The sequence below is a fragment of the Pezoporus flaviventris genome, unplaced genomic scaffold (assembly GCF_033815535.1).
Source record: "Pezoporus flaviventris isolate CSIRO_AGI_PZ_B2104156 unplaced genomic scaffold, CSIRO_AGI_Pfla_v1 ptg000213l, whole genome shotgun sequence".
Taxonomy (NCBI): Eukaryota; Metazoa; Chordata; class Aves; order Psittaciformes; family Psittacidae; genus Pezoporus; species Pezoporus flaviventris.
The window spans coordinates 16,098,796-16,110,652 of record NW_026892761.1 but is presented as its reverse complement, the minus strand read 5'-3'; the positions used below and the strand labels follow the sequence as shown (position 1 = coordinate 16,110,652).

Genomic DNA, 11,857 nt, shown 5'->3' with positions numbered 1-11,857 from the left:
GGTTGCATTCAAATGGACTTTTAGGTATGAAATTGAGGAGAGACAGCAATGATGGGGGCACCGTTGAAAAGCTGGCTGTGTGCTGATTTTGCCCAGCACCAGCTTTTCCTCCTTCTCTTCAGCTGTGGGATCAGAGGCCAAATAGAATGGAAAAATCCACTATCTCATCACATTACAATGTACATAGAAATATATATAGACACATATATAAAGACCTATTAATAAAGACTGGTTGATCTAGTAGCTAGGGGGAAGAGAATTTTCATATCGTGCCTTGTGGGTCCCAACAACCAGGGTCCCAAACACCAGTGACAGTGTGACGAGAGGCAGCAAAGTTGCCATCCCAGTGGGATCAGTCTTCTGAGACAGGGGAGGAAAAAACAACCCAAAAGTGAAACAGCCAGAAGCAAGCACTGATGTTCCCTCCCTCAGCTGGCAGACACTGCCTTCCTGCAGAGTCATTTCTCTGATGAGAGACAGAGTTAATGCTAAAAATCAACTTAGAATCACAGAATCATTTCATTTGGAAAGACCCTTAAGAACATCGAGTCCAGCCATTAACCTGTCCCTAACAAGTCCACACCCTGATCATGACAACATCCCTGTGGGATACCCTGTCTGGTTGGTCACCAACAGCACCTGGGATTTTAATTTGAATTTCCCATCCTAAGGTAATTTCAGAAACCTCCTCATATAGATAATGGGACTTTTAACAAACTCCTAACAACTGAGTAAACCAACCAACCATTTCCCTTAATTTATAATTGGAATTGAGCACTACTCTGGAGGCACAGAGACAAGAGGTGACCACACCACTCTGAGAGAAGGATGGATTGAGGGAGACCCTTGATGCTGTTTCTCCTAGAACACAGGGGAGGAGGGAATGAAATATTACCTTTAATACCAAAAAAACATTCCAATTACCATGGAAAATATGGAACAAGATGCTAGAGCCCAACGGATTTTACCAGGAAGAATAACAATTAACTAAAAATTCCCTCCTGTGCTGTTTCCTTTCCCAGCCCCTGGATAGTTTCCTCAATAAGTGACAAGTGCACGACACAGCAAGAGATCTGTGTGTCTACTGCATATGAAGGTGAACAGTTCCTTTTGGTGTTTGATCTGCAGAGTCAGATTTATCTCCAAAACAACTCAATCATGTACCAAGGAAACAGGCAGGGAATTTTCAGGTGTATCTTGAATACTGCCAGGGATGGGGCAGTCACAGCTTCACTGGGCAACCTGTGCCAGCCTCCCACCACCTTCACAAGGAACAACTTCGAAGATCTCCTTTCAATCTCCCCTCTCTGTCAGGTTAAAGCCCTTCCCCTTGCCCCTCCCCACAGGCACTTCTTCTCCCCACAAGAAATGAGGTCAGATCCCAGGATCATCCCATCGGCAGCCTCAGCACTCTGCTGCCGTCTCAGCCAGCACAACTCATGCACCTAGTCCAAAGCAGCCGCTCTGGGGAAGTCACTTGAGGTGTTCTTGAGAAGTCCTAATGCAGCCCAAGATTGCCACTGCCACCCACCTTGTTCCATGTTCCTGTGTCCACAGGTGTCACAGGCTCTGAGACGTCAAGACGAGAACCACCAGAGGAGCTGCTCTTGCCTCCTCCACCGGTAGCTTGTGTTCTGTGAGGCAGCTGTCATCTCCCAGTGCCTCCGCTGAAGGGTTCTGTGGGGTTCCATGGCCTCACACACCTGAATGCAGTGTTCCAGAATCAACCACCCCTGTGGTCCTGTGTCCCCAAGGTCATTGTGATGCATGAGCTCTGGCTTGGTCCATGGGGTGTTCTGCAGGTGCTCCAGGCATTCTCTGGAATTCTCTAAGAGTATCCCCAGGATGTTCTGCAGTTCCTGAGGATGCTCTGGGCGCTCTTTAGGGGTCACTGCGGCAAAAACCCCTCCCAAATCTGGCAAACTGGGGGTTTATTGTTTGGGTTTTTTTTTACTCCAATCTTGCCATGGGCAGATTTTCTCAATCCTTACCCTTTTTCAAAAGAATTTTTCTCATTCTCATCAAACCTATATTAACTCAGTTGTAAAATCAGGGGTTACAAGAAACCTGGAGAGGGGCTTTGGAGAAGAGCCTGTAGGGACAGGACAAGAGGAATGGCTTTAACCTGCCCGAGGGGAGACTGAGATGAGCTCTTAGGCAAAAGCTCTTCCCTGTGAGGGTGCTGAGGCACTGCCACAGGATACCCAAAGAAGCTGTGGCTGCCCCATGGCTGGCCGTGTTCAGACCAGCTTGAACACAGGGGCTTGGAGCAAGCTGCTCTAGTGGAAGGTGTCCCTGCTTGTGGCAGGGAGTTGGAATTAGAGGAGCTTTAAGAGGCCTTCCAACCCAAACCAGACTGGGATTCTGCGATTCTGTGATTTTGTTCAACACCTTTAACACTGGAGCTAATTCTCAAATGATGGGCAAAATGAACCACAGAATCCTTCAAGTGCCATATATGTTAGTAAGAGTAAGACTGGAAGAGCAAATTGTCTTTTCTTCACCGGTGTCACAAAACATGACCAAATTCAGGTTCCTCTTCATCCTGCAACAACAACCACCGCATCTTCAGGACTTGCATATGCATCTTGTTCCAGTGCTAACTAGTGCAGTTAGCAACTACTGCTTGTGTCATAGCTGTAGAAAATCTATCATGAGACCTTGAATCATGGCTGGTGTGGTCATATATGTAAGAGCGCCAAGTTTTCATAGAGTCTTGTCTCTGGATTTTTAATTTTACTGAAAACTAACTTAGTACCTTTCTGGCCCAGTTTTAGTTGTCAGTAAAATCACTCTTTCCAGTTGTTTTCATATTTTCTCAATAGCCTTTGATCTGTAAGGATCCGTACCAGCAGCTGCGGCTATCAGCTTCAATGTTTCTAGTGACTTTGCTGCTGCAGACTCTAACCAGGAAAATACTGAAAACCTCTTGATAGCCATAATGTCATGATGTGATGTAGCTTTTTCTTCAGATGGCACCATGTCTTGAATGCAGACATCTGCTGCCAGTGAATACACTCACCTGCATTGGATGCGAGTCACCAACAGCTCCACAGGTGCATCCCCAAACCAACATCTGCATAAAGGTAATTGAGAATAAATCTAACAAAAGAGCAATTTACCTCCTGGCATGCATGTTTCTAACAGGTGACTTCATTAAAAGTGGTTTGATCCAGCTGGGGTTTCTCTAATTTTATTGTGAGAGCTTTAAGTGTTAGTAGGATTAAAACCACCTTGACTAGAAATAAGCATTAAAGGTAAACCACATAAGCTCAGGAAGGCCTCTTGAAGACCACAGGAGGTAGCAGTTTGAAAGACAGGACATGTGCACTTGTGTTCGGTTGGGAGATATTCTGTGATTCTCTTGTTTATGGCCTTAGTATTACTGAGCATTTCAAGTTTATTAAGTATTTCCTCATTACCCTGCTTCCCTCAGTTCATTATAAGTGCTTAGCACAGATGGGCTGGCAGGACTGGGGCAGTGGGAAGATGTCCAAAATGCTCAAGTGCAGCATTAGTCAGTGATCCAAAAGTGCCAGTGGGCTTAACTAGACAAAATCTTCCCTCCAGAATACTGCCTCCCCAAGGGCTTGGGGATCTAGGTAGGGGCCATCGTCAACCCTTCAAGTCAGGGGAAAGGGTGTGAAAAGGAGCAAACTGATACTGCATGTCCACAACTGGTAGATTATAGACACTGCCCCAAACTGGGTGTTTTCTGGCAGTCCTGATGCAGGTGCAAAGGCGGTCCCAAACTATTTGGTGGCAGCCATCAAAATAACAGACTCATTATTCTCAGCTATGGTGGAATTTCACTTGTGAGATACAGTGACTGTGCTGGGCACCCTCAGGGCGATATGAATCATTTTTCCTGAAGACAATGGACCTGCTGTTTTGCGTGAGTGCAGTGTCCAAGCAGACTGGCCCTGGTCTATAAAAACTTCTGGAGGTATTGATGCTGGATCACCCAAGGGAACTGTACCACAGTTGAAAATGAATTGTCACCAAGATCCATGGATTTTTAATGGGCATGCACTATGGCCTAACTAAAACCTGAATACCACAGCAAAGACTTGAAGGATCTCTTCTATCTGCAGGGCTGAATAACCACAGCATTTTGTAAGATCAAGTCCTCTTCTTATTAGTGTTGTTCATAATTTGCACATGCTATGTGAAACGTATTCTTTATTTAACAGGCAAAGTAATTTGTCAGGCATGTGTCACAGAAAATCTTCACCACAAACACTGTGTGACTTGTGAAAGCAAGCTGCCTGAAATACAGATGCTGAGGCTTCTTCCATCAGTCACAATAGGGTTAATCAAATCAAAGCAGAACATTCTTTTTCTCTGGAAAACTGAAGTCATAACCCTGTGTCTCTGTTATAAAAGCAGAGATTCCCTCCCTCATGGGATATTCAAGGCCAGTACTCCCACAGATCCTCCATCACAAATGTCCAGCTAAACAGAAGTGTACCTTTGAGTTCCTCCTGTGGAAGTCAGGACTGTGTGTGCCATTATGAAAGCTCAGAAGGCTCTTAGAAAATGGGTAGTCTTGACTCCAAGGGAGTTTTGTTTGTATTCAGATTATTTTCAATTGCAGTAGAAAGCTTTAGTGTCTACATCAGGAAGACAATTTTTTTTTGTTTTCCATTTTTTTGTGAAAATAAAATATTCTTTTATATTATTTTTCTTATCTCATTTTTAATCTCCATCTCTACGTGCATACAGCTCCTCTGATTGGATTTGCCTGTGACTGTGTAATGGATGGGAACTAGCTGAGCGTTGATTCCCTTTCATGACTGAGAGACATAACACAGTGTGGTTTTGTCACAGTGTATTTGGCAGAGTCCATGTGTGTGTGTTCATGGTGACTGTTTGTCAGAAAGAGGCAGGAAATCATGAGGGTGCAGCTCTTCTATGAGCTTCCCACTTGGGCACACCGGGGTGCCTGGCCAACGCTCTCAGTGCAACCAGCACTGAGATGATGAGAAACTGCACGGCCCCACTAGTAAACAGTGACAGAGCTGGCATAAAGCCCCTTGTGTTTCTAAGGGTATTAAAGCAGGAGCCTCTTGTAGCCCAATTCGATGCCTCAGCTGTGGGTGGATGTGCAGTGCAGGAACTTTCCCAATTACCTGAGACTCCCAGCATTGGCTGCAACGGGGCTTCCCAGCTGAAGCATGTGCCTGGAGAATGGTTCGATGATGACTGGTGATGTGTTTCTTGATCTCTGTTCTCTCTATGCAGTATTGATTTGATGCATTGCTAATTGTCCTCTGTACTTCACTTATATACGTGTACATAATTTCTTCTCTTGTACTTATTTACTGTATAGAATTATTTGCCCACTTTACTGTGCTTTTTTGCTTTAGTGTGCTTGTTTAATACACTGTGCATGCTATACAGCTAGTGTGTGATTGTTTTGTTGAGTACCCTGCCTGTCAGAAGAACACTTGTGTACCCAGCAACCTCCCTGCCTCTCTTACAGACACCAGGTCCTGCTGCTTTCCCCAAGGCGGAACTGGACGTCTACAAAAAAGGGCCTCCCATGTACACGATGGAATTAAAAGCAGCCTTGGAGGAGAGAAAACAGCAAAGCTGGGGCAGGCAGACTACCGCCCAGGAAAGGTAAGGCAGCCTGCCCACCTCTCCTGCTCTGCTTTACAACTACCAGCCTTTGAGCATCCCCACCTTCTGTTGGGGCTTCTGAGAACACATGCCCACATTTCTTGTGGGGAGAACAAGGGCCTGTGGGGATGGGACAAGACAATGTCTTTAACCTGACAGAGGGGGGAGACTGAGATGGGATCTTAGAAGTTCTTCCCTGTGAGGGTGGTTGGACACTGGCACAGGGTGCCCAGAGTAGCTGTGGCTGCTCCATTGGTGGACACAGGGGCTTGGAGCAAGCTGCTCTAGGGGAAGGTGTCCCTGCCTATGGCCAGGATTGGAGCTGGATGAGCTTTAAGGTTCCTCCCACCCCAAACCATTGCGTGTTTCTGTGGCATCCTCAAGTCCCCAGCACTGCCAGGTGGCAGCCCATGATGCTGGCAAGCACTGCCATGGGCTCGCTGGCAGGTGAGCGCTAGGCCTGGCTCTTGCCCTGGCTTTTTGGCCACTGCAGTGGGTGCTGCATGTGAGGAGCGATGTGGGAAGAGGCTCTGTGCTGGCTGAGGTGGCATGGTCATGCTGGGACCTGAGTTTCTCACCCAGGAACCCTGTGGGCAGGGACCGGGGCTTTGTCATTGCTGTCATTGCAAGCAGGGCATCCCCTGTCCAAGGAGGTTGTGTTGTTCTCTGCTCCCTTCTTACTTCTGCCTAGGTCACCCCTTAGAGGCAGCCCATCTGCGCTGCCCGTAGCACCCCCAAAGTGATCCTCAGCCCACCATCACCACAGCCCCCCCCCCCAAATGAACCCAGGGAACCAAAATCCTGGAGGGGCCCCACCAAACAACCCCTGCCCCCAACTGAAGGTGCCCCCTAAAAGCTGCTCCCTCCCCCAAAGTCCCTAGCCCCAAAACGCTCCTTGTTGACCCCAGAACACACACCATGGGGCATGCCCAACCCCCTTTCCCTCCGGTATCAGGGAACCAGGGGAGAAGGACAGCCCCAGGGGGGAGGGGTCCCTAATTTGGGGTGTCTCCCCCAAAAGAGCCAAGAGGTCGGGTGGGGGATGAGCAGGAGCAACTGCGGAAGGGACTAGGAGCACTGGGATATTGAAACCTCAGCAGTATCTGGGGCCATAGGGGCCTCTATTGGTCTCTACTGGTGCAAACTGGTCCATACTGCTCCACACTAGGGTGTGTAAAATTGAGGACAAGACCAAGTTGGGTGGGAGTGTTGATCTGCTGGTTTCTACCTGGTTTCTGACATTGCTCAGTTGGAACTTTGATATCATGTAGTGCTTCCCACACTGCTGTTGCTGCTTCTCCTATCTCTGTGGGGGAATCTACTCTGATTAAGACATAATCTATATAATGCTACATTTTCACATTGTAAGGAAATGAGACTGTTTGTAGGAGTTCAGCGAGTGCAGCATGAACAGCTGGGGGTGAAGTCTGGTAAAGGTTTGATGTAGACCTTCCTAAGTAAAAGCAGATTTTTCCTTATCCTCTTCTTGGAAAGCAATCATATAAAGAACATCTCCTTTCATCTAATGCTGCAATCCAGGTGTGTGCAGCTGCTTGCAAAGTCTCTGTAAGTTTGCAATGTTTGGTGCAGCAGCTCTCAAGGACCTGTGTTAGCATTTAAACACCAGCAGTCAATTGTTAATCATCTTCTTCAATCAGGTTCATGACTCGCCAAACTGGTGAGTTCCATGGGGAGTGAGTTCTGAAAATGAGTTTTTGCTTTTCAAAATCAGCTGTGACTTCAGAGATCCCCTTTTGTGCTGCTGCAGACACTGGGGATTGTGGTACATTGGTGATCTTTGACTCCCACCTCCTGTGGCTTTGTGGTGAGCATAGGAGGGAGCTGAGTCCTCTTCCACCCCAGGGCTGCAATCCCAGGATGAGATGCCTCACCTAACCAGGATGAATCCCTTCCTTCAGCAGGGATAAAGGAGATCTCTGCCTCTCCTGGTCTGCCTATCCTGTCTGATGATGGGTCAAGAAACAGGCTGCCCGCAGAAGTGATTGTGTCACCATCCCTGGCGGTAGTTAAAAACCATGTTCTAAGGGACCTGGTTAATGAGTTGACTTGCCGGTGTTTGGTTAATGATGGACTTGATGTTCTTAAGGGTCTTGTGCAACATAAATAGTTCCATGATTCTACAAAATCTTGTTGTTTAGACCAAACTCTGTCTCTCATCACAGAAATGACACTGCAGAAAGGCAGTGTGTCTGCAGGTGAGGGAGGGAACATCAGTGTCTGCTTCAGGCTGTTTCCCATGGTGTTCCCCTGGAGCCCCAGGGAGCCCTGGAGGGAGCCCAGTGGGGCAGAGGCAGAGCCACCTTGGGCTGCACCTCTGCTGCTGAGCTGGGCCGAGCTCCTGGGACACAGGTAGATGCTGGCAAGCAGGCAGTGCTGCAGAGAGACAGCTCTGCGAAGGAACAGGGCTGGGGCACTGCCTGCAGGCACCCAGGGGAGACCTGCGAGCCTCAGAGAGCTTAAAGGCACTTGGCAGTTGAGGATGCTGAGAGCTCCCTGCAGGAGAAACCTTCCCAGCCCTGTGCATGGTAAGGCTCTGGGGGCAGGGCAATGCAGCTGCAAGTCCTGGAGGGATCTCCTTAAGCTGCTTCCTCGGACAGTCCATGGGATCTGTCAGGAGCACTCTCTTGGTTTCTCTGTGTAGATAAGGAGGAGGATGTGCTGCAGAGCAGGGCTTCCCTCTGCACCATGCGAGGGACAGGACAAGGCAGATCCCTTGTCCTGGGGCCGGCTGCAGGGTGTGAATGTAGGTGTGCAGCCAGGGGTGCCCAGCGCTATCCTTGTGAGCAGGGTCCCTGCAGCCCAGGGGCTGTGTGCAGGGGAAGGGACTCTGCTGCCTGCCAGGGTCAGCACTCAGTGCTGAGGGGGGGGGGGGGAGGGGGGAGAAGCCGGTGGAAAAGGAACACCCCCTGGCATTGAGGGGAAGTGCTGAGTGGGTGGCGCTGTTCCAATCTCCATTCACACTGAGCACCTTTGCAGAGGTTCCTTCTGAAAGACACTGCGTTTACCTGATAGGGAAGGATTCTTATCTATGATGTTTTTCACTCTTGGTGGGCAGGTTGGGCACTGGGAGCTGGAAATTTACTTCTCTGCTTTGGAGAAGGCACCAGGAGTCTTGTCAGGACTTGTTTGAGCTGCTCCTGAGCCCCTGCACAGGCAGAGATGACCCTGGGCAGAGCCCTGATGCCGGCACGGGTGTTCAGGGCAGAGCTGAGCGCACAGCCCATGGGATGGGCTCTGGGAGCACTGAGAGGGAACAGAGCTGGGAACAGAGCAGCAGCTCCTGGCAGGCATAGCTCCAGGCAGCGGAGACATGGGCAGGGAGTGGGGGGAAAGCGCAGCCCAGCCCTGGGGAGGGTGCGTTCAGGCAGCTCTCTTGGTGTCTGGTACTGGAGGTAGCTGCTGGCTGTGCTCTGCTGTGCACGGTCCTTTGCTTCTCCCCATGAGAACTCCATGTTCTGTTCATTGAAACCATGCTCCCCTGCTCTCAGCACAGGACAGGTACTTGTTCTTAAGACCAATTTGTGTGTGAAGGCATCTTACAGGCAGTGCAAGTTTGAGCACAGGGCAAAGGGAAAGGTCTGATGGTCACTGCAGCTCTCCTGGCTCTGCACTAAGCTACAAAGAGCTGTGGCCTTTTGCCTGTTTGAATACTTTTCAGGTTCTCAATCATACAAAGAAGTATTTATGCCCCTAGAAAGAAGCCTCAGCAATGTTATTCCATTAAACAAATAACACAAAGTGATTCTGAGGCCATGCTGAGCCTCCCTTGTGCAGCCCAGACTCAGTCAAGTCATGAGTGCAAGTACTGAACTTTATAATCAAGTTGGACTTCATCTGACATCCCTTTTGAACATCAGAGCTGCTCAATCCACTGTTTCAGAGCAAAGCTGACTCCATGGCCGCACATGGGCGGAGGTCCTGCTCCTCACAAGCACACTCAGCCTGCAGAAACCAGAGAAAGGAAATGCATTTCAATTGAGGGGATTTCTATGAGAAATGCAGCGGATTTCCTCAGAAGTTTGCCATAATTCCTCTCTCTCCTTTTTGAGGAAACAGGCCCCATGCCCAGAGGCAGCAGATGTCCAACAGCAGCTCCATCACCCAGTTCCTCCTCCTGCCTTTCGCAGCCACACGGGAGCTGCAGCTCTGCCACTTCTGGCTCTTCCTGGGCATCTCCCTGGCTGTGCTCCTGGGCAATGGCCTCATCATCACCAGCACAGCCGGCGACCAGCGCCTCCACACCCCCATGTACTCCTTCCTCCTCAGACTCTCTCTGCTGGACTGTGGCTGCATCTCCACCACTGTCCCCAGATCCATGGCCAATTCCCTCTGGGACACCAGGGCCATCTCTTACACAGCTTGTGCTGCACAGCTCTTTTTCTTTCTCTTTTTTTCATTTCAGCAGAGTATTTTCTCCTCACTGTCATGTCCTGCGACCGCTATGCGGCCATCTGCAAATCCCTGCACTACGGGACCCTGCTTGGCAGCAGAGCTTGTGTCCACATGGCAGCAGCTGCCTGGGGCACTGGGTTTCTCAGTGCTCTGCTTCACACAGCCAATACATTTTCACTACCCCTTTCCAAGGCAATGCTGTGGAACAGTTCCTCTGTGAAATCCCCCCCATCCTCAAACTCTCCTGCTCACATTCCTACCTCAGGAAAGTTGGGCTTCTCGTGCTAAGTTGCTTTTTAGCACTTGGCTGGTTTTTTTTTTCCATTGTAGGGTCCTATGTGCAGATCTTCAGGGCCATGCTGAGGATCCCCTCCGAGCAGGGACGCCACAAAGCCTTTTCCATGTGCCTCCCTCACCTGGCTCTGCTCTCCCTCTTTATCAGCACTGGTACATTTGCCTACCTGAAGCCCCCCTCCATCTCCTCACCTTCCCTGGATCTGGTGCTGTCAGTGCTGTACTCTGTTGTGCTTCCAGCAGTGAACCCCCTCATCTAAAGCCTGAGGAACCAGGAGCTCAAGGATGCTGTGAGAAAGTTGGTGACTGGATGCATTTCAGCCGCCATACACTGCCTGCTGTCCTCTGCAAAGCCCACGTCTGTCTTTGCTGCATTACATTTGTTTTCCTGTTTCAATTTGTGGTGTTGTTGTCTTCATAGAAATTTCAGATTTTATCTCTTCCTCCTTAAGTAGACACTCGTGTTGTGTGATAAAGAGACTTTGTGTCAGTGGTGGCCTCTCTATTTAAGGGAAATAAACCATCCTGCAGCAACTTCTTCTCTGTGATATGTCCTCACATGGCAGGAATGAAGGGAAATGAAATCAGCTTTCTGGCTGCTCCAGCTCTAGGATGGCTGCTCTGTGCCTGGAGCAGGAAGAGATCTTGAGGAGCCCAAGGGCCAGGGCTGTTGTGCTGGCTGCCTGTACCTGCAAGGAAGACATGGAGAATACAGAGCCAGGCTCCCCACCATGCTTCCTGGTGAGAGAATAAAAGGCAATGGCGGATAGTGACAGAGAAGAGGTTCAGCTGTGATATAAGGAAACCTTGTTCCCATCGGCTCAGGCAAGTGCTGCATCAGGTCACCCAGTGAGGCTGTGAAGTCTCTGGCCTTGGGGGTTTTCAGCTCATACTGAATCAAGCCATGAACCACTTGCTCTGATCCCATTCCTGATGGGTTGGACTTGAGACCTCCTGGGGTCCCTTCCAACCTCTGTTCTCTTATGATCCTACAATGATGGGGTTATGAAGAGCTACAAAGGTGCTCTGAGGGGTGGAGAACATCTCCAATGAAGACAGGCTCAGAGATGTGGGTGTTCAGCCTGGAGAAGAGAAGGCTCCAGGGAGACATCTTAGCAATCTGCCCATATCTAAGCAGGGCCTACAAGAAATCTGGGGAGGGCTTTCTACAAGAGTGTGCAGTGACAGGACAAGGGGGAATGGCTTTAAGCTGAAAAAAAGGAGATTTAGCTTGGACATTCAGAGGAAGTTGTTCTCTGTGAGGGTGGTGGGATACTGGCACTGGCTGCCCAGAGAAGCTGTGGCTGCCTCATCCCTGGCAGTGTTAAATGCCAGGTTGGATGGGAGTAATCTTAGCTCTGAAGCAGTGCTTTGTCGAGCTCTGATGTTCACAAAGGATGTCAGATAAAATCCAACAGACCACACAGACACAGAACTGACCCCCAAGAGAACTCCCAGTAATTGCCCAGACCCAAAACTGCCCCCCCAAGTGACACCCATAGAGCCAAAACTGCCCCCAAGTGAC

General features: G+C 49.4%; 1 pseudogene; it reads left to right on the top strand.

Moving 5' to 3' along the window:
• Positions 1–9,717: 9,717 nt before the first annotated feature.
• On the top strand, positions 9,718–10,679 carry LOC133262527 (olfactory receptor 14J1-like; annotated as a pseudogene).
• Positions 10,680–11,857: the final 1,178 nt, after the last annotated feature.